The following is a 23230-nucleotide window of genomic DNA, read 5'->3' on the forward strand; positions in this document are numbered from 1 at the left end:
ATAATAAAACATGGATGTCAGCCATGGAAATGAATCTTTCTACTCAATACTAACAATTATCAACAGATATTTTGATTTATTATACATATATATAATAATAAATATATTTTACTTCAATTATATATTTTACTTCAAATATAATATTTTTAGATTGAAAAATATGTGGTAATAGCTGTTGCAATTTTGCATGCTCTGCTTTTTTTTCATTCTCTTCTCGTTCTTATTATCAAGGAAAAAATATATGTGATAATTATAAGCTTGTAATTAAGAAAAAAATAAACGCAGGTATTTATTATTAGGAAGTTAACTGCAAGTCGCGTTACGCGACACGATGTTATATCATGAAATAAAAAGAACAAATTTAATTTCGCTTTCAAGATGTTTACTCAAATCTTCTCAGATCTCTCTCAATCTTGTAAAAAAATTTCCTGAAAATTTCCTGAAAATTTCCTGAAAATTTCCTGATCTTCCAGGTATTTTTGTTCAAAATTCCAACTAAAGAGAATATATATTTTGAAGATTTTTTTAATACAGCATTCTCTAAAATAAATTTCTTATTATTAAATACGTTTTCTAACGTTTTAATTTCTTTCATACCAAGGAAAAACAGAAAGCTCTTCAAGTTTCTCAAATGTTAGATTTGTAAATACAATGAAGTAAAAACTTGAATAACTTTTATAAGATAGGCGTTTTCTACTTGCATAAAATTTTCATTTCGTTACCATTAAAAATTGCAAAGAATATACAATATTTCATATTCAATATTATATTCTGCAATCAATAATAATAAAAAAATTTTAATTTCTTGAGAGTGTTTTATAAATAACAATTATTAGAATATTTAATAAACGAATTAGAGAAATGCCGTCCGAAACGACAAAATATATATAAATACTGATAATTAGCTTTGGTCGATTGTGCTGATTTCGCTTTTTCATCAAGCCACGAAAATCCGTAATTGCTGAAAAAAAGTTTAACAAGACTGGCGAGTATCTGGAGAGAAAGCTGATTGCATAGCTCCATTCAAAGAGATTTCTGATTATAACTACTTTAAAATTACGCGATCTCAGCTAAAATAGAAGAGAAAAATCAAAATCGTTTGCGCCTTATATTATAGCAAATAACATAAATTTAGAAGATATGTTTTAGACAGAAATATATATACATATATATACGTATATGATATATGTATATGAAATAAGATGAATAAAGAGAATAAACGCACTTCATTAGCATTTAAATAGGTAAATTATGTGAGAACTAAAACATGCGCTACGAGTAATTGACTCGAGATAAAATTTTTTCAAAAATAAAAAAGTTTACGTTTTAAAGAATCGTCAAAAAAATTGAAATCGCGTGGCGGCGATAATCGCAATTTGTCAAACTCGGTTAAAATGACATTTTCAATTAACAACACTGATGTGCACAAGGCAATTGTATAATTAGCATTTTGCCCATGACAATAAAGCCAACTAGTGTACAGTCACGTTATACATATAGCACGCGAGAGTACAGTTCTTATTGTTGAACATTTTTTTTCATACATATTCGATTAAATATTAAATAAATAAATATATATATATATATATATATATATATATATATATATATTATAATATAATTAGAGGGTAACGAGGCATATTCTATGCGGTCAGGCGTATAATCGGAGCGATTACATATATATTTGCTCACATGTTTTAGCTGTGCTATAACTGTTTTAAATTTGGTGATTGTTCGGTTATCGAGTAATTAGATGCAAAAAATTTACCGCGAAATTTGCAAAATATGCAGGAAAAATAATTATTAAAAAAAAGAGAGAGAGAGAGAGAGAGAGAGGCTTAAATCAAAAGAAAGATTGCAAGTTATCTCTTTCAAGATTATGAAAATTGTCAATTAAATTCCGTCGTTACAAATTGTGCAATTTAAATTGATAAATTTCTGAGAAATTTAATAGAGTGAATGTACGCTTGCTTCAATTTTCAGGTTTAATGAAACTACGTTCTTCAATTTTCGGTCGCTATAAATATGACGAAGCGCGTTTATTCTTTATCCATTAGACTATGAAATTTTAATTGTATAAGATTTGCATATTAGATTTTGAGCCCAAGTGGAGTCGTTAGCGATCTGAACAAAGACCGTAAAAAATGCAGTTAGCAATATCAGCGAGGTGTGTGTGTTGGTTCCCTGAAGTCAAGAACGAGAATATTCGGCATTTGAAACCAAGTCTGAAAAAGAACGAGAGAAAGGGATGGCTTTTAGTTCAGCGAAATGGGTGAAACTTGGTGAAGGAGCTCGCTTGAATTTCGGATTCACGCTTGGTTGAGAGGATGAGCGATTGAATATTCTTCGCAGAAGAATGAAGAAGAGCAGGAAGAAGGAATGAATAAAAAAGACAAGAGAAAGAGAAAGAGAGATCTCTGCCACGATTGGCCTAGCTTCTCGTTCTACCTTCGTATCTGCATCATCATCTGCATGTTGAGATTGCCGTTTTGATATCACCACTATCTTTTTCGATCTTTTCGTTGTCTGTTTATGTGCGTGTAGCCCACGTACCACGTACCATGTACCATGTATCATGTATGTAGTATGTGTATGTACTTGACGTAAAAAAAGAAAGGCAATCAGCTGACAAACATAGGATTAAATAATGATGTATTTTTCATTCAGCAAATCATCACAAAGATTATTTAGTTATCAAAATTATATTATCTAAGCCGTAAAGGAGAACAATCTTGAGAGAGAAATTGTTGAAGAACAAATCTTTCATAAGCATTGGCAGCATCAATCGATTAAATGATGAAAGATGTAGCGCGCGCGTGCGCATTTTCTTTCTTGAAGATAAAAAATAAAATAGTTTAGTGAGAAAATTGAAAATTAAGTAGAATATTATATATAATCAAGTAAATAATTAAATGTCACATGGAAAAGGAGAAAGAAAAAGAAGATGCGTGGCTATCTTTTTACATTGACCTTCTCGGGAGACACGCACATCTCGATCGAAGGATAGATGTATCTTCCTTAGAATACAAAGAGGATAAGGAAGCCAAATCCGATTTCAAAATGACACTGCACGAAGGCAAGAATTAGAACTGACGTCATGTGGCAAGGATGAAGCCGATCCTCGAGATGTCTTGAAATTAACTTGAAAGTATATGTTGGTTTGGCACTTTGGCCTACATCATGAATGTTACATCGAAGGATATTGCAATGCGAGGACTTTTTGTCTCAATATATGTATGATACATTGCATGTATCCGCGTGATATTGTATACATTTCGATGACTTGTTAGACACTTGTTAGACTTTGTGGATTTTTATAATTAAGTTTTTCGCAATCAATTATATCACGAGATACATACATTCTGGAGAAATTGTGCCTTCTTCAATAGTACTCTCTCGTACAAACAAAAAATTGTTTTTTATCACTTTAAATATACATATATTTATTGTTGTGTGTTTGATTAAATTTATTAAAATTCGACAAAAAAAATATTACTATTTTAAATATCGAAATATAATTTTTTTTTTTTTTTTTTAAGACTAAGTAAGTTTGCTGCAACAAACCAAACGTGATTAATAATGAATTTCATCAATTTCGTAAAAATAATTATTATCGATAAAAACATGTAATAGTTAGATAATTCTTTGCGCGCTTTATAGCTGTTTCGATTTCTAATTCCAAGGCGATTAATGATGAGAACGCAAAGCATCTATTATCTTTTGTGCGAATAAAAGGCATTAATATATGTATGTATGTTTATATTTTATATATTCTACATAAATAGTTATCTCTTATTAAGAATATAAACATTAATGTCATTATAGCTCCGTATCAAATTAGCTAATTAGTCGTGTTATCAGGATAAAAAGTTAACGATTGTCTTTCGTTATCCAATAAGCAATCAGGAAATTTGATTTACACTCAGCGTTCAAATGACTAGCAGTGTTATCACTTGTTAGTGTTATTATTTAGATACATACAAATAATTGTACATTTTATAACGTGCAGTAATGATTAAAGCTAATAAAATAAAACAAACATATCGGGACAATGTTTGTTACATTATAATTTATTTACTTTACAACAAAATCGTGAGATGCGAAATGCATTTTGCCTATTCAAAGAATATATCACCACGATAAATATACTTGCTTTGAAATGATGATTTTTTAATAACGATATGTAATATTGAGTGGAATAAAACGTAAAAAGCAGATCAGTTCTAATTTATGAAAAAGAAAGAGAAATCGAGAGAGACCTCTTCCTTTTGGTCTCCAAATGTTTACCATTTTTTTACTTACTAGATTAGTTTACTTTTTCTTTTCTTTTTTTTTTTAGTTTTACGTGTTTCAAGTTTCTATTTTTCTACAATTTTGCGGTTAAGATGAGAAATTGAGAAAGAACGGAGAAAAAAAAAAAAAAAGAGAGAGAGAATAGATGTAAAAAAAACAAATAAACAATAGAGTGACGCAAGAAGAGAGAAAATTAGACAGAATATTTTTATTCAGCCCTGAACTCGAAACCACTCTTAGAGCTGTATTCAAAAAGAACAAACACACGAATGAGACCAAAGCTCTTCTAATTACATTGTAAAAATTGTATAGCGTTCCGATTCTAAACGTAAGTTTTGTTTTCGAAAATGTCTGCAAAAAAGTAATTAGTAGGAAATTCGATGTTGTACATTATGATTTCTAAACAACAAATTTGAATCAACACAAAAATATATAGAAGAAAAATCATTTAGAAATCGCTTTTCAATATTAATGTAATGGAATTATTTTTTAATACGATTAAAAAGAAAGAAATTAATGTAATTATTTTTTAAAATAAAATTTGACGTAATAAATTGATGTATTTATTACTTTCTAGTAGGAAAGTAATAAATGTGGCGATATAAATAAAGCAATTATGCAAATACTAAATTAAATATTAAGAATTAATTTAATTAATGTAATTAAAAATAATGGAGCACTCAAATAAGTTTTACAATTTCGTCATAATTTCAATTACACGAACATATGTTAAATTAAAACTTGTGTGGAATTTTTTAAATAATTTTTTTATGTATGCGTGATGAATAATCTCGCGAAAAATTTCTCTATAGAGTCGTTCTGCATACAGCGCACGTGAAAGCCACTTCCGGGTGACTTTAAGTTGATGAAACAGGTAATATGAGCGAGAAACGTGTAACAGCAATGAATTTCTTGGAACTGAGAATCCTTTCGACCGGTCAAGTTTCGCAAAAAGCCAAGACGATGTTATTCGGGTCGATCCGAGAGTGCTCGTCTATGAGGAATTTCAATGCAGTTGCAACTGCAGTAGGTCAATGCTTGGCGATCTGCGCACCGCGCAGCCTGACTTGCACCAACCGTCAAGTTTGCGATTCATAGAATCTGAATCTGCTGATATGATGATATTTCATAATTCGCTGCGTTGGAAAGAGAGGATTTTGTGTGTTTTTTTCTGTTTCGTTGAGAGTATTTGCATTCCTTCGTCACAATATTTTTCTTTAAATATCGTTGATATTTAAAGATATAGCCACTGCCAACGACGATGTTGAGATTTTTCACGCACGCGTATTCTTATGCGGCCCAATATAGTTTTACGAGCAAACGATCCAACTATTAAGCTTTCGTCGAAACAGCTGATGAACAGACGTGTGTGTCAGTGTTTAATAATGAAGGAGAAAACAATGATTTGCAGTCTTGAAATGTACGCGTCCGCTAAAATAATAATTTGACTGAAACGAATTTTCCCTCCAAACAAAATTGTTTGTGTTGCTTGTGACACCGGTGCAATATTTTTAAATGTCACGAGTAATTTTTTCGCGTTTCACACACAGCACGCACCGCGGATTAGAAGAGATTCTCTCAAAATTTCCATCCCCAATCCCCATCCCCATCCCCATCCCCATCCCCATTCTCATGCTATTCCGATCTGCCTAAATGGGCCACGCGCGAATCGTCTCGACCATAGTTAACTCGCCTGTAGCTGTGCTTTGGTGACTCGTTGTTTTCAATTAGCGTGCTTAAAGCTCTTCAACACAAAGTCACTTAAAGTTTAAATAGCATCTGAGAGCCGTGATAGATGTGGTAAAAGTATGTAAACGAGTTTGCAGCCTGACAAGAAATTTAAAACATTTTAATGTTGATCTAACAATTGAATTGTTTCCAATCAATTTATATTTATAATTTAATATATATATATATATATATATATAAACTTTGATAATATTTTATTTCACACACATACACACACACACACGCACACACACACACACACACACAAGTCAAGGTACAGTGCATGCATTTCAATTTGTTTAAAATTAATATTAGAGAAATTTTATTTTTATTTAGATACCTACATCATTATCATACACACGCACATACACATTAATTTATATTATTATTTCTGTTATATTACTACTTCTGTAGCTCAAGTAATAATAATTTTGCAATTAATTTTGATAGTTAAATTAATAGTTTGATAAAATGCATATTTCGTGTCGCGAAAGCTCGTAAACCTGCTGCAATGCATTTTGGTAAGAATAGATGAGATATTATTAGAAGAGCCCAAGAGCACGTGACGACGAATGCGATCTGTGTTATTAATATCTAACTGTGAGATCTGCTTAATCGCTTTTCGCAAAGATAAACATCATTCGAGCCACGTTTTAATGAATAATAAATATGCATCGATCGTGAGTGAGTCGTCAGATTTAACTGAATCGTTAGGATAAACTCTTGACTCGTTTTATTATAAGTATATAGAATGTTTTTGGCAGTTCTTGCCTGCCAATTATCTTTCAACTCTTTTTTGAATATTTCAAATCTTATACATGTTTTACAATGTTGTGTAATGTTGAGCCGACCCTACTGTGATTTAACTATTGTAATTGTACAAGTATTTCATAATTTTGTATTCACTATTATATGTATTGAATTTTACTTTTTATTGTTCCTTTTCAACAATAGTTTTTTACCATGTTCTTGTTTCAAGAAATAAGCTTGTAGTGACAAAAATCGCACACAATTCGTCGTAAAAAGATGATTAGTATAAAATGGTTCATCTCTTGATCAAAGAGGTAAACATCGCGCGAGCTATAAAAAACACATTACAAAATCTTTTGACAAGTCTGTTCTGTTTTTAAAAAGTAATGAATAGTCGCTTAAAAAAAATTTAAAGTCTGTGGCCTTCCGCACATATTAAAATTTCACATGTAAAATACATCTGCTGGTTTTTGACATAATATTTCATATAACATAAATATTATAATATTGAGATTGATAAATTTTAAATATCTCATTACAATTGAGAGAATTTTAAGAAACATGACATTTTTTTAACTAACTATTAGCGTAATCACGTGTAGTGAATAATTGATGAAAAAAAAAAAAAAAAAAAAAAAAGTCGCTTTGCTCGCGTTCTCGTGACGAGAAACGAGGCATCAGATTATAATTCCCCGCAGAAATTGCTGACACATAGTCTCGTGACGGATGACGAGCCTTCGGGGATTGGGGTTGCAGTCGGCGGGGTGAACGAGTGACGGAGGCAGAGGGTGTGGTATCGGAAGGAAACTCCTTAAGCCTACCTTTCATCTACATTGCTCGTTATTAATTTCGCGAGCCGATCGACGTGCTAGACCCGCGAAACTGGCCCTTTAGTTAGCGTTTCGAAACACTCGGGCAATTAATCACGCGCCTGACCGCGCTCAAACTCCGAACGCAGATATTATCCTTCGCTCGCTACCCCGCAACCGCACACCAATGTCTTCCGTCGCCGATATGGCACTTTATTACGTCGCGCGACGTATTCGTATCGGTCCTACCAATCACCAGGGGAATACCCGATCTATACAGATTTCACTAACGGAATAGCTACGTCACGCGAGAAATGCCGGAGCCATATATCTCAAGTTTTCAAGCAGATCTGTAAATTTATATAGAATACTAGCGTGATTTAACGTGTGGCGTGCCTTCTCTTTTTGAAATGTACAAAGCTGGCTATTCTATTTTTTCTTGCCATTCTCTCTCTCTCTCTCTCTCTCTCTCTCTCTCTCTCTCTCTCTCTTTTTCTCAATATTCATGAAGATAATACTGTTATTATTGGCATCGAGAATAAAAGGTTAAAGGCAAATGCGTCAATGCGTCACAAAGGAAAAAGAAGAACATTTGATAAAAATTTCAAATTACCAAAAAGCTACATAGTCTTGTTCATACGCAAATTTCACCGAGAGTTGCGTAAATTTTTGCGACGTGAGGTAAATAGAGGACGGCGGCGGCGGAGAGATAAATTTCTGGTAATTACCTCGAATAATTTGGATAGCAACTCGTACATACACACACACACACACACACACACACACACACACACACACACACACACACACACACACACACACACACACACACACACACGCACGCACGCACACGTAAATGGGTATTGTAATAATTAATCTTGACAATTCAAGTCTGTCTTGTGTGATTATAGTACGATAACGGCGCGATAATAGTGTAGCAACAATAAATAATTTGTAGATTGTCACTCTAATATTAATTATAAATTTATCACAATAGTTTGAGACGATAATAGCGGCCATATAATAATGAGATCTTCAGTGTACAGAAGATTTTAGCCGCTCGCTCGATTACAACGCACAAGAAATTTGAAATGTTTCCTTATTACACAAAGAAAAAAGTTTTTGGAATATAAAAACAAAAGCTTTGTAAGCTTTGTAAAAGTTGTAACATTTTAACGCAACATTTTTGATAGCTTTCATAATAAACCTTATAAGTTTTAAATGTTTTGCGAGAAAATGTTGCATGCAGATATTCTTGAATAGATTACCGTCGAAAAAGAGAAATAGAGGGGGAAAATTAATTTCGGATTATATATGTATATATATATATATATATATATATATATATATATATTTTTTTTTTTTCTATCTATTTATTTATTTGTTTTATAGAATTTAACATCATAAAAATATGTATATATGAAAGATGACACGATAGAAAAAGAGAATCAAAGGTGATCGATTATCTGTGATCAGTCAGTTAATATTAGATTAATGATACTTCTGGTTTGATTAATTTTTAAATTTTGTCTTAATTTTCGTTCAATCTAATTCAAGAAAGTATCAAAATTCGCGAATGAGAAAAAAAGACCTTTAATATCAGCGAATTTTTTTCTCGTCGACATTGACATAAAAAAACTTATAAATTAATTAATATAAAAATAACAAAATTAGCTTCAAATGGTAGGAAAATAAGAGACAAAAATTTCGTGAAAATGTGTCCATTATTGCCTGTAAAATGTGCCGCGAAACAATGAAATTAATCATTATCCAACAGCGACTTTATTTTGAATAAAAGATGTTCTCGAAATGTTTTGCGAGAAAATGTTGCATGCAGATATTCTTGAATAGATTACCGCCGAAAAAGAGAAAGAGAGAAAGAGAGAAAAAATTAATTTCGGATTATATTTTTATTTTTAAAGTTCCTTTATCTAAAGAGTTTCATTATATAAATTTATATTTCTTTATATAAAAGAATAAAATATTGTTTCAAATACACGAAAACATAAATATAATGTTACTATAACTATCATCATCTTTTTATATTACTAGGTAAAACTATTTATTTCATCTACCTAAAACTGTTAAATTTAATATTAATAATTAATTAATAAGAGTTTTCACAAAATGAAATCCAGCTTTATACACCCAAATGGAATTGCGTGAAATATGCTATGCGATCATCGTGACAAAAAAAAAAAAAAAAAAAAAAACAAAAAAAAATTAATAATAAATTCCACAAAAACGTAGTAAATTACCTTATTATTTAAAACCTGATGTCATCCCAGGTTTCATCCTAATCCTCTGTCGATGTATTTTCGAAAGCACAAAACACTCACAAAACACTTGCACTTAAACGACCATGAGTACACTAATTAATCACTTATGACGATCGCGCGATATTTTTTCGCTTGATTGTCGCCACACGAATAATAAAATTACACGTACAACGCGTTATACATAATACACGATACAAAAACTCGGTGCATTCTTTCGCGCGGATTAATAAATAATATACTGAAACGATTGTCTGTCTATCAACTCGGCAACTCATTCCTGACACTCGTTCGAAATCCGTCATTTGCAACGCGATAAATTATCTCAGGTATGTCGTTTACGAATATCGCAAGACGTAAATCACGATCGCGGAGACTAATAATAATAAAGAAATAATCGCCCGTTATTATGTTTGGCACTCCCGACGATATAAGAGGCGAGAAAATCAGAGGATCAACATCGCCGGCAGTGATGGCTCCGATTAAATAATCGCGGTGACACTTTAGCACAGCAGCTATTTCCCTCCATAGGCTGTCTCACAATCAGTCGGTTTCCGTGCGATATTACGCGGTAACACGACTTGTCGCATGCATCGCCAGCAGTCGTCCCTCAGATAGCGTCCCTCGTAGCGCCGCGACACGGTAGCCTTACCCCTTCTATAGGCTGTCTTGATTCTTGGCGGTACGCGGCATTAACGCGCGCTATTGCCGCGCGATGGCGCCACTTGTCCCGTGCAGCGCCCGTCGATCCGTCGACCGATTTCGAATTACCCGCGATCCGCGACGTTTTTTTCCTCGTACGCTTCACGCTATGGGGGCTGGGGGCCCGCACTCAATGCACCATCTAATTCGATAAATCAATATACTCTTGCATATCTTGGATTAATAAATAATATGTTGAAACGATCGTCCGTCTTTCCACTCTCGGCACTCCCGCAGACTAAATGAAGAGTCCTGAGATAATGGCCCGTTACTCGAACAAGTGTCGGCACTCCCGTTCCGACACTTGTTCATCCGCGAAATTCTCTCTTTCCACCGATACAAGACGCGAGAAACAGAGGATCGACATCGCTGGCAGCGATCCCTCGGATACTCACTCCTGTAGCGCTGTACAAGAGCTCCCTTTCACAATCGGTTTTTGCGCGCAGCGTCCGACATTCGAAAATTTTCCGCCATGTTTTTTTCTTCCGGCTATACGCTTCGCGTATTTCGTCCGTCTTTCCACTCTCGGCACTCCCGCAGATTAAATGAACGTGCTGAGATAATGGCCCGTTATTCGATTCGGCACTCCCGACACTTGTTCCCACTCACCCGCGAAATTCTCCCTTCCGACCGATTTAAGACGCGCGAAACAGAGGATCAACATCGCCCGGCAATGATCTCTCTGATACTGACCTCCCCTCTACGGGATATTGAACTTGATATTACTGCGCGCATTAAGCCTTGTCTACGGTAAGTCGTTGGCGTAGGAAGCCCCAACCAATCACGATTGAATTTAGAAAAGAATAATCCAACGCAATTGGTTAAACTTCTTATGATCATCGACTTATTGTAGACAAGGCTTTGCGCAATTAGGCGCCTGGATACGTGCAGCTGCTCGTCGACAAATTCCGAGAATCGTCTCCCATGTTTTTTTCCCGGAATACGCTTTGCGCTCTACATACATGTTACTGCTCCGTATTCCTTCTTCCGCCACGAAATAATATGACAAAAATTTCTACATGAGGACAATATTACGGTAAAAATTAGAATAATTATAGAATAATTATCGTGGAATGTACTAACTGTACATATATATAAAAGAAATAGCAGGATGATTTTATTCAATATTATATATTCAATAATATTATATACGTATATTATATTTTAAAGAAATATTGCAATTATTCAAAAATCGTTAAATATCAAACTATTGCGTAATCATTTATAAACAATAAAAAAATATACATATATGCATCACTGCGTGTGCGTGATAGGCGCGTGTAGCTCTCGTCGACGAATTCTGAGAATCGTCCCTGTTTTTTTCCCCGTAATACACGCTTCGCGCTGTACATTTTACCGCTCTATATTTTTTCTTCCGCCACGAAATAATATGATAAAAATTTTTACATGGAGAAAATATTATAGTAAAAATTAGAATATATAATATACTGCTTAATGTATAAATATATATTATATACAAAATATACGCGCTTAATATTTTTATTCAATATAATATATGAATATTACATACGAGTATTATGTTTTATGAAGAACTATTGCAATTTCAAATTTTAATGCAAACAACTCGACAAATTAATATACAATCGTTAACAAATAATTTATCATCTGTATATGTGCACAATTAATTATTATAGACAAATTATTATAGACGAAACACGAACGTCTCACCTCGGTATTTATATATACGGCGTCTCAAATAATCTAATTTTTAATTAATATTTTAATAATTTTTATGAACAGATGCTTGAAATAAATGCTTTGAAATAAATCAATGCTGATCGTCAAATTTGGGCGCTCTATTCTTCCGTTGTCCATGCAACGATTGTAAGCAACATTGGAAGCAAGAAAATCCGTGCCGTTAGTACATGTTTTTTCGCGCTTTCGGTCACAAATTAATTCCAGACGCGAAATTATGGGTATTCAAGTACCACGTGTGTACGCGAGCTTAGAAAATTCCGCACAAGCAAAGAGTTTTGCGGACGCATTCCGCGGAAATCTGAGAATCTTCAGCATTGCTGGCATTGTATCGCGTGTACTTTTTTACATTGCACTTTTCTTTTTCCGGTTCTCACCGTCTCTTTTTACTCATACTCTACGTAATGCGATAATAAAAGGAATAAAATTTTGCATGAAAGTTTATATTCTTCTTGACAATCTTTTTCTTGTTTTCCCTGCAGTTTCCCTCCACTTTTCTCATTTTCATATTTTTTCTCGATGTAGCATCACATTTGAAAATATAGAAAAATTAATGTAATTGACTAATCGATATTTAATTGTTCAAACTTTCTCTTTTTTTCTTCATCATTGATGAAATAATAACTTGGTGAATTAATCCTAGACTATAAAAATAGATATTTATTAATCTTAAAATAATGATTATATACATTCTTAGAAAGTGTTTATTTTACTATTTAATTTACATTTTTAAATTATATTTCCAAAAATCAAATATATATTAAGAAAAATACTTTTTCCATATATCCGTATGTAATTGTGATGATAAATTTATTACAAAAAGAATATTCATTATATCGCAGCAACAATTTAAGCCTTATCTATATTTAATTAATTAATATGCCGCAATAGAATGCAAAATCATTTATTTTTTCAATCTGAAACTTCTGGGATGTTGTGTCAATATAGTATTTTGTAATAATTTTGGCGTAATTTATAAATTACTCCTACCGTCGAAATAAACTGCATTTTTATCATAAAAAGTAAAAAAAATTAAAAAGTCACTTTAATATAAGCCAATTTCGACAATTTCATTTAAAATATATTTTACATTTGATTTTTAAGCGAAGAATGCGTCCTTACCAAATAAATTTGCACAGATACAGGTATTGGAAAGATTCAAAGATTAAAAAAAGATGGAAAAGTGGAAAAAAAAATATCCGTCGTGTTAAATTCTCTCTCTCTCTCTCTTTCTCTCTCTCTCTCTCTCTCTCTCTCTCTCTCTCTCTCTCTCTCTCTCTCTCTCTCTCTCTCTCTCTCTCTCTCTCTCTTTCTTTTTTTGTGTGTGCGTTTGCGTGATTCCTAAAATAATTTTTAGATAATTATAATTTTTATTTTTAAAATAATTTATCATTTTTAGAATTGCTCTGGAATTTATATATTATAGAGTATTTTCTCTCATTAATTTTTGTTGCAACTTTTTCCCACATCTACATTTATCACATATTTCCACAAAATTTTTAATTTTGTTACGTTGATTTTCGTCGGCAAAATAGGGAAAACACGAGAGGAAAGAAGACCTTCAATAAATATGATCTCTCTTGGCAAAAAGCCATGTTCAAAATCGAAAGAAACTTTAGTCTTCCATGATCGTATCACACTTCACGTGTGCTGTAAAAGTCAAACATCGTAAATATATAGGATAGGTTACGGAAGGACTACCTTTGTTCAGGCTGATGCAAACGGAAAAGACTGTCTTCATAAAATGCATACGACGGTACCATAAACATCATGTTACATCATGTGTTTTAAGCTCGCTGAAATATTCGATATCCGCTCTTCAGTGAATGACAAAATATTTTAGATTGTTGCATGTACATATATATAATTAATATTATATAAACTATCCTTTGATAATATTTGAGAAAAAAATCAAATACCAATCTAAATAAAAGAAAAATAAAATATTTCAAAGAATGTATGCGCTTCTATAACAGCTTTATGCGTCACAAATTAATTGTAAACTAATTGTAACCCGTGTTGAAAACGTAATAAACGATCTCCATTGTTACGTGGCCGAATACTCGAATATCGTTGCAATCATATAGCATAATAGCGTGTAATAAAAAAAAGAGGCAGTAAAGTCAGACCAAGCGGCATTAATAAAATACCTTATAGCATCTGTTGTCTCGTGCCAATATTTAGCTGTCTCACACGTATTATAGAAACTGCGCGCATGTGTATCATTTTAAGCTATAGTTAAGAGCTAAAGATAATTAAAGATAAAATATGTAAGATCAATTTATCTACCATGATTAATCCGGAAAGGATCATTCGACGAAAGCAATATAAAGAGCAAGATTGGAAAACAAATAGCGCCAAGTTTTTGAGAAAGAATTAAACTCTCGTTGTTTTAGGAAAGAACGAAACTTTGATGAGCGATTGCAAGTAAACTAAATATGTGGACGATGTATAAACGAAGTTGGCGTTTCACTTATTCAATTCAACATTAATTATTGAGAATTATGGCTTTATTTTTAATAGTTTTATTTTAAATAGTTGCAAAGTTTTTTGACAGATTAAACAAATAGTCCTGGCCATTAAACCAAAAAAATGGCTTCGTCTCACGCTGCGTCTCACTTTGTCCACCGATGATTTTTTAGCATTTATCAGATTTTAACCGTTTGAAAGTTTTATAATAATTCTATGAAAAAGTTCTAAAAATTATTAGAATATTAATTAAACAAATAACATCGGCCGAGACGCCACACGTATAAGTAGGTATACCGAGCTACTGGTCAGGCGAGACGCTGGTCGTACTTCGATAGGTTCTCTAACTTTAAATGAAAGATTTCGTGTTATTCCGCAATTACTTTTCATTTCTAGCGAGAGTTTTATGCGTAACAATTATTAGAATATTTATTAAACAAATTAGATCGCCCAAGACACCGGACGCACGAATATATTTAACCTAACGTGAAATTTTTTTTAAAGTCGATAGAATCATCGAAAAACCAGCGTCTTTCACTCCTCGCTACTTTATATCCGACGTCTTGAACGATTTGTTTTAATAAATTTTTTTACCTATAGCAATCTCTCTATTAGAAAATAAAAATAATTATATAAGCTGACACAAAATCTCATTTAAAATAAATATAATTATCAAAATGACCAGCATCTTATCTCGATACTTAAACGTTTGGCGCCTCGGACGATGTAATTTGTTTAATTAATACTCTAATAATTTATACGTATAGAACTTTTTACAGAAATATTGTAGAACTTTCTCAAACGCTTAATCTGATAAGAAAAATCATTGACGAACAAAATGAGGCAATTGACGCAGCGTGAACGTAATGTTCTCAATTTTTTCCGAGCCATTTTTTTTTTATTTAATGGCCAGGGCGAGAACTATTTCTTTAATCAAGAAATTTTAGAGCTATTTAGAACTATTAAAAATAAATCTAGAATTCTACAAAAGCCACACAGATTGATATTATCATCTTCGCGAAATATAAACGATGATTCATGAAGGAGCTTAATTTAAAATTTTTTTAATTCTGTAAAGTAATTGCGTAAGGGATTAAACTATCTAAACATGATGACAAAAAATATCGTGTCAAATTCCTTGTCAAAATTACTGTCATGGTGAGAAACAATAATGAACCGGAAATGTAAGCGTGCGTGAAAAAAAAAATGCGACCCTTTCGCGTTCCAAATTTTTCTTCATTAAAAACCGAACCTCTGAAAATAATGTGGTTCGAGAACAAAATACATTTTACGGGATTAATTGCGACAATTCAGATAATTAGATATTCTTTCTATATTATTCTATCTACATTTGTTATGAAATTAAAATTTCACGTTTAATTAATGCGCTTCAATTGTTGAGAGTAGTGTTTCAATTATTCTGCTGACGATTTGGACATATGTATCATACTATTCTGTGCCATCTTAAAGACGAGTCATCTTTCTAAATTAAATTAAATTTGGCTTTTTTATTAGCTATTAATAAACTTTAACACAAATTTCATAGAAAACCTCTAAAATTAAACCTTATCGATATAAGATATAATTTATGTTTTACCTTCACATCTTAATAATAATTTATATTTATTAGAAACACTATCTTATTGTTAGAAACCGTGATACTTTTAAAATAATACTTTTATATTATGATATGACGATTAAATTATTATTAATATTTTTCACACATTGTTATAGATTATGTAAATGTAAATGTAAAATATTCTCATTTACGTTTAATCATTATATTAAATACTAATTGTAAGATATATAAAAACATTCCTTAAAATAACTTATATAATAAGAGAAAATTACAAGTTTGATTTTTTCGACTGACAATGAGTCGATTCTATTATTAATTGTAAGATAAAAAGATGCCGTACACAGAAAAAAAGTAAGTGTCAAATCAAAACTTATATACTCGTATGAACGCGTTTATATATATACGCGTTTCATATATATACGCAACAATTTGTAATCTTCTTGGAAGAAGATCTAAAAAATCTTAAATTTGAACAATATTATAATCTTATTTCAATACTACAATTGCCATTTGAAGAATAAAATAATTATTTTAACTCTAAGAAAATGATAATCTTCGATTTGAACTTATATATGTGTTATTTTCTATCCAACATTTTCTCTTCTCCATTCAAGAAAATTATTCTTAAATAACAAGAATATATTTTTCTTGGTTGAACTATATAAAATGTCTTCATTCAAGAAAATTTTTTTCGTTTAACGCAATATATAATCTCATTTCAAGATTTACATTTTGAAAGTAAAGATATTGTCAAAGTAAGAGGATATTCTTTTTTTTCTGTGTACGCGCGCCGAGAAAATCGATTCGTATGCATCGTATGCTGTATGCTGTATTCCGTATTATATTCCGTATTATATCTGTACATATATGGCGAGATATTCTACGCGGATTTGTGTAACCATCGGACGGATTGGTCCGGCATGATGCGCGAGATTAACCGTCTTGGTTACGAGCCAGGTCGTCTTTCGTTTTATTTCTGTGTCGCGCGTAAAGACGCGCGTCGCGTCGCCGCCTTTGCGCGTTTCTATACTTCTTGTCGTCGCGTCGACCTTCCTGACACGAATAACAATCTCAGCTTTGGCAGACCGCGCGGAAAATCCTAAGAATACGCAATACGTATTTTCTTCTATCTAGATTACATGTACAAGCTTAAGAATTTGCCGTGCTATTGTGATTTGTTTTTTTTTTTTTTTTTTTTTTTATATTACTTACACGTACGCAAATAATCTCTCAGATATAACTCGAGAAATTTAGTGAATAATGATCGGATATCTGCGTATTTGAATATTGACAGCACTACAGTGAACGTCGATGATATACTCGCTGGTGTCGGATCAGGTTGAATCTTAATACGGTATTTGTGGAGCAAATTCGCTCTCGAGCGAATCGATCGGCTACGATCGAGTATGGATACAACAGGTAGCTTCAATAACGGCGATTATTACAATTTTATACTGCGATCCGTCTTTTTTGTCGTTTGTTACTTTCGGAAGATAATGTATACGGAAAAAATCGATTCATCTTCGTTGACGAGACTGCTGGAAACGGTAAACGAAATCGGATAATTTTATCGTAATGAATTCTACGTAGCACGTGGGACGGTTAAAATTTTTTACAGTACAGTCCTTGTTTTATTTGCCACGATTAGCTAAAGCTACTATATGTATTTACAATTAAGTAATTGTCTCTTTTAGATTCGATTGCGAGATAATATCGAATGATCAATCTTTCGTTCGCTAATTCGTATTAAGTATATAATCGAGACAATAAAAAGATTGCCGTGCTTATTTTTCCATATATTAATAAATAAATGTCGACTATACCTATTATCATTTATTTCATTCATTTCATATATGATTATATTATTTCATTTTTTTAACTTTTAAATTATCCGATTAAACTTTTTGGTTATCATCAATTGTTAACAAAAAAATAGTAGCACACACAAATTAAAGTTACAATTATAATAAATAATTAAGAGCATAAGAAATTGTGCTATGCGTACCTAATTATAAAGATAATACACACGTATGTATATATGTAACATTGTGTCGTCGTAATTATAAAGAGAATTATAATGCATTTCGCAATTATTTCAATACATTCGTATGTATGTAAATTGATACTTATTACTATCATTATTTGCCATTTATCAACGTCACGACATTCTTCTTAATAACCTTGGAGATCCCGTTTCAGTGTCCTTGTATAATTTTTTTTTTTTTTTTTTAATTTACCATTCAATCCATTGCACGAACTGCACTCAAGATACATTGTTCCAAGCATCATGTTGATTGATCGCATGTGATGAACGAGCTCCGTGTATAGTATACACATGCAAGATGTGTTTCATAAAAATCATGTCAAACTATAAGATTGTTTTTTTTTTTTTTTTTAACATGAAAATTTCTTGTCTTTAGAAAAGCTTTAATTATAAAAATAATTAACAATTTAAATTGATAATTTTTGTTAATTTAAAATAAGTTTTCTTTCAACATTATTTTAATATACGAGAGATCTAAAATTTAATTTTTATTACCCATTAAGACCTTTAACGATGCATTATATCCAAGAAATATGTATAAGGAAAATACATGCACATATAGTCAAATAAAATTTTCACCAAAGAGTAATCATTCGTCGTTCGATAAGTCGTTTCAAAGTTTGATACAAATTCTGATCAAAATACTCATTGTATGTGTATGAGATGTACAGAGGATGAATCATTAATTTGTAAGGGCGATTCATCTTTTACCTCTTAGGAAAAAGAGGGTATATCCAGGATCATCAACGTCGTCAAAGTGCAAGCTGGCTTCATTCGCCGCATTCGTCATCGCGTTTTTCCCGTTTTTCGCGTTTTTTCCCATGCTTATCCCTTTCGCTCAGAGACAGACAAATGGCTTTGTTTTCAAACTGCATTTCCGCGTAAGCGGACATTGATTACCGGCAGTTGAAAGAGTTAACTTTGTGCTCTCTCTCTTGAGGAATCGACATGTGCTATGTGTATGCACTATGCGCGTTTTCTGCATCGCGATCTGAGGAGTGCAATGTTATTTACGAGATATCGATTCCCTTGAGGAAATAATATTAAATCCTCTTTTACTCAAGTTTCAATTAGAACGAAGTAAATTATATAGATATATTCAGCAGTCGATATAATCGAGAAATTTTGTTTATACGTCATTTTGATTCGATCATAAGTTTTGTAGTTAATTTTTTTTTTTTTTAATGCAGAAAGAAAGAATATATGTATATTTGAAAAAACTTTTTAGATTGCGTGTTATAATAGTTTGCGTCCTAATATTTTAACTATAAAACTTTTGTTCTGTAATTGGATAATTTATCTATACGAGAAAGCTAATATGAATCTTAATCTTCATACACACCCGCACACACAAATTCAAAATCCTTCATACACACACACACACACACACACACACACACACACACACACATACACACACGGAATCCTTATTTTTAAGAAAATAATTAAATTTCTTTCCTTTCCAGAAAGATAACGTACGATTTTTTAAATTTGTTTTAATATCGTCAAGATAAGGTGAAATAAATCTAGAGAGCTTCGTCAAGACTTCTGCTATAACAGAAAAGTTGAAGACACAATTTTCTAATAATCTGCGTCGATGATAACGACAATAACTACATAAACGTTATCGTTTGTATTCCACCTTTAAACGAAGTCAAAATCAATAATTTTAATGACTAGATGTAAACTATAATTATACAAACACGTGTGTGTTTAATTCAAGTACTTAAACTCATGTCAGATAGTTACTCGCGGTTGCAAAAGCAATTTCATGACATACGCTTTAGAGCGGTATAATATCAGTCGCTCATGGCAGAGCGTATGCGTGTAATTCGTATAAGCAAATGTATACCTTCATATCTCTACGAAAGCCATTCAAGCACGCAAGATTGCTTTGAGACAAAATTGATTCAAATCCTTCTGGAAATCAATATTTTATTTATTTTTTTAATTCGGATTTTTTTAAATAGCGGAATAAAATACACTAGTTATGAAAAATAGCGAGATAAGTAAATGCGTCATGATAAAAGAAGAAAAAAAAAGAATTATACATGTGTTTGTATATGCCATCGCATGCCAGATGCATGCGACGGCAAGTTTTAAATAGTGATATCGAAATTTGTATATATTTGACGATCCATCTGTTCACAATACTATTTATATGTCATTTAATTCACGCGCGCGCGCACGCTGCGAGACGTATATTGATTTAAAAAACAATTTCTCACATTAAAAGAAACAGAATGATAAAACCATTAGTCAAAAATATATACTTCTCCGAAAATGTGATAGACACGTAATGCAATTGTGTGAAACAAACTTTACTTTAAAATGAATGCTGAGAAAAAGAATTTAAATAAAAGATATAGTTTATTTGGATACTTTTGTATTAAAATCAAGTGGTAAAGATAAAAAAAATGTGATAAAAAATATGATAAAACTTTTTAAATAAAAAAAAAAATAAAGAAAGGTTATCATCTCGTTCTACTTTATAAAAAATGAAACGTCTTAAGCGGCGAATAAAGCTCATATCTCGTTTTATTCAGGTATCTTATTTCGTTCTGGTTTTCTCTACGCTTATATTTTATGATATCTTGTAAAATTAAATAGTAACTTTTATTCTGATAAGCATGAAATAATATACATTTACGATTATACATTACTCGCGCATACGACGTGTGTTGTATGATATTATTTTATCTGAATTACTATTTTATATATAAAGGAAGTGAAATATTTCTTTATGAATATTGCAACAATGTAATTATGTAATTTTCTCGGTACATTTTCGATAAATTGAAATCCTTCGAAACATGAGTTTTACAAATATATGTATATAGTTGAAGTTTTGTGTATTAATTTTAGCCGAAATTAAAAATTCGAAAAAAACGTTCGTACCTTGTTATAATGGCAGGCAAGTTTCTGCAAAAGAGCGAGTTATTTTATGCTGCGGAATAATTAGTAGAATTAACTTTGCATCGTAAAATTTAATAAAATTAAAATACGAATAGGTAAATAGTTGAGTCGTATGCGTTGTTGAGCTAATGTCAATGACGTGGATGCAGCATGGAAGAGATGAAAAGAGAGAAAAGACATTGAATAGGTCGGATCAGGTCATATTGATCTTTGTAACATCTGTTATTTTCTTCATGAAAGCACCGTTATCTAGGTTTCTCAAAAAAAAAAAAAAAAAAAAAATGTGACAAAGAGAGAAAATTAAAGGAACTGCCGAGCTTAGAATTTCCTCAAAGACGAAGAAGCGTAATTGCTCGATTTTCCAACTCGGAGATAATCATTCTGCTTCAAACAGTAGTAAGAATGGATGGATTCCGCCCTCAAGAAATGTAATACACGCTCGATTAGAAACTACTGCGAAATTTTTCGCCATTTACAAATTTTGAGACCGTTATACATATTTATGTCTCATATCATATTTATAGATATGCATAAAGAAGAATAAATGTGAATTATACGTTAAATTGAACCTAAAAGCCCGTTTCATTTACCGAGCGACTAAACTATCAGCTCTACTATTACATCAATACTTTTTCGTTTGTCGTACAGCATGATAATATAGCTATAACAAAGTATAAATTTTCATATATAAAGACTTTACTACTACTGTTTTAAATTTTTTTTTCAGAGGAATAGGAATTGTATTTAAATAATCAATTGTGTAATTTAAGAAATTTAGTCATATAGTCGATCATGGAAATGATGAAAATTTCAAGGGCATCGTATATATTGTATAATATATTTAATGAGCCAATTTATAACATAGTTCCCATAAGCTCTGATAAGCGAAAGAAGATGCATTTGCAAAAAGTTTGAGAAAAGTGGCGAAATTGCCGACTTATTCACGGCGCTCGCAATGAAAATTTGTTACTCGATGCACATTTTTTATAGTTGAAGAACGGTATTGATTTATAATGCCGAGGTATCTTTATATCTGTATATCAAACATGTGTATATCTGAAATAAATGGATCTGGAATAAAAAGACATAGGACGGATCACACTGTCAAACTCAATCTCTATATTACATTAAAATAAATGTACGTGACTTCAGGAGATTTATTACGAGAATTTTCTTCATCTCATTATCAGACATGTTGTATTACTATGACTTTACAAAATATCGTCCATCTTTCGACGAGAGATTAAGCATAATTCTTTTTCGTATTACTATACAACCGTAACAACCCATACATGTACAAATATACATGTATAACCACTGTGTCACGCTATAATTGTCATTTTTAAAGATTCTATTTCAGTTTGGCAAGTTAGAGAGTTGACGGATATCGATATACTTTTTTCGATTTTGTCCTTTCCGTTATACAAACGGCGGAAAATGAATCCCGTTAATCTCGCACGAGCCACGCTCGACTGTGACTGATGAATGAAATCCGGGGGATGAATCCGCCGGGGTGGTCGACCTTATTTCGCGTCAGCTCCGTCCAGCGCAGCACCCACGAATCCTCCTCGATCACCCTCGTGTACTCCCTTTGCCTCTACGACCTTTCAACTAGTCTACATCCTCTCTTCCGCAACGCAGCCATCTCCACCATCGCCACGAGGCCGCACCACTGACGTAACTCTTCTGACGTCACACGGCGCACGCTACTCCTGCAGCCCCGATGACTCACGACTCACGACTCACGACTCACGACTCACGACGAGGATAACGTCCTTTGTCCTTCCTCTTGCAGGAATTCTTCTCGTTCCTTTTTTATTTGCGCTCCTATCGCCATCTCGATGTTTGTCAATAATGTTTATTTACTCCAATTTTTCGATGAATAAGAAAATCCGCTAAACGTGCTATTATGAAATTATCATATCACGGAATATATATATCATCGAAT

General features: G+C 32.2%; 2 protein-coding genes across 4 annotated transcripts in view; one reads left to right on the forward strand and one right to left on the reverse strand.

Moving 5' to 3' along the window:
• The window catches only part of Vari (MAGUK p55 subfamily member vari), a 68150-nt gene extending 56800 nt beyond the window's left edge, over positions 1–11350 (reverse strand). Inside the window, exon 1 of the mRNA XM_072901685.1 lies at positions 9839–11350. The gene's annotated coding sequence lies outside the window, so the exon portion shown is untranslated. The remainder of the gene's footprint in view (positions 1–9838) is intronic.
• Positions 1–23230, forward strand: part of LOC140670873 (A-type potassium channel modulatory protein DPP6) — a 62664-nt gene that overhangs the window by 18713 nt on the left and 20721 nt on the right. Inside the window, exon 1 of one of the 3 annotated variants that reach the window (XM_072901679.1) lies at positions 5000–6099. The exons of the other annotated variants lie outside the window; for them this stretch is intronic. The gene's annotated coding sequence lies outside the window, so the exon portion shown is untranslated. Of the gene's footprint in view, positions 1–4999; positions 6100–23230 lie in introns of those variants that run through there. 3 annotated transcript variants of the gene reach the window in all.

This window comes from Anoplolepis gracilipes, chromosome 11, assembly GCF_047496725.1.
Source record: "Anoplolepis gracilipes chromosome 11, ASM4749672v1, whole genome shotgun sequence".
Lineage (NCBI taxonomy): Eukaryota > Metazoa > Arthropoda > Insecta > Hymenoptera > Formicidae > Anoplolepis > Anoplolepis gracilipes.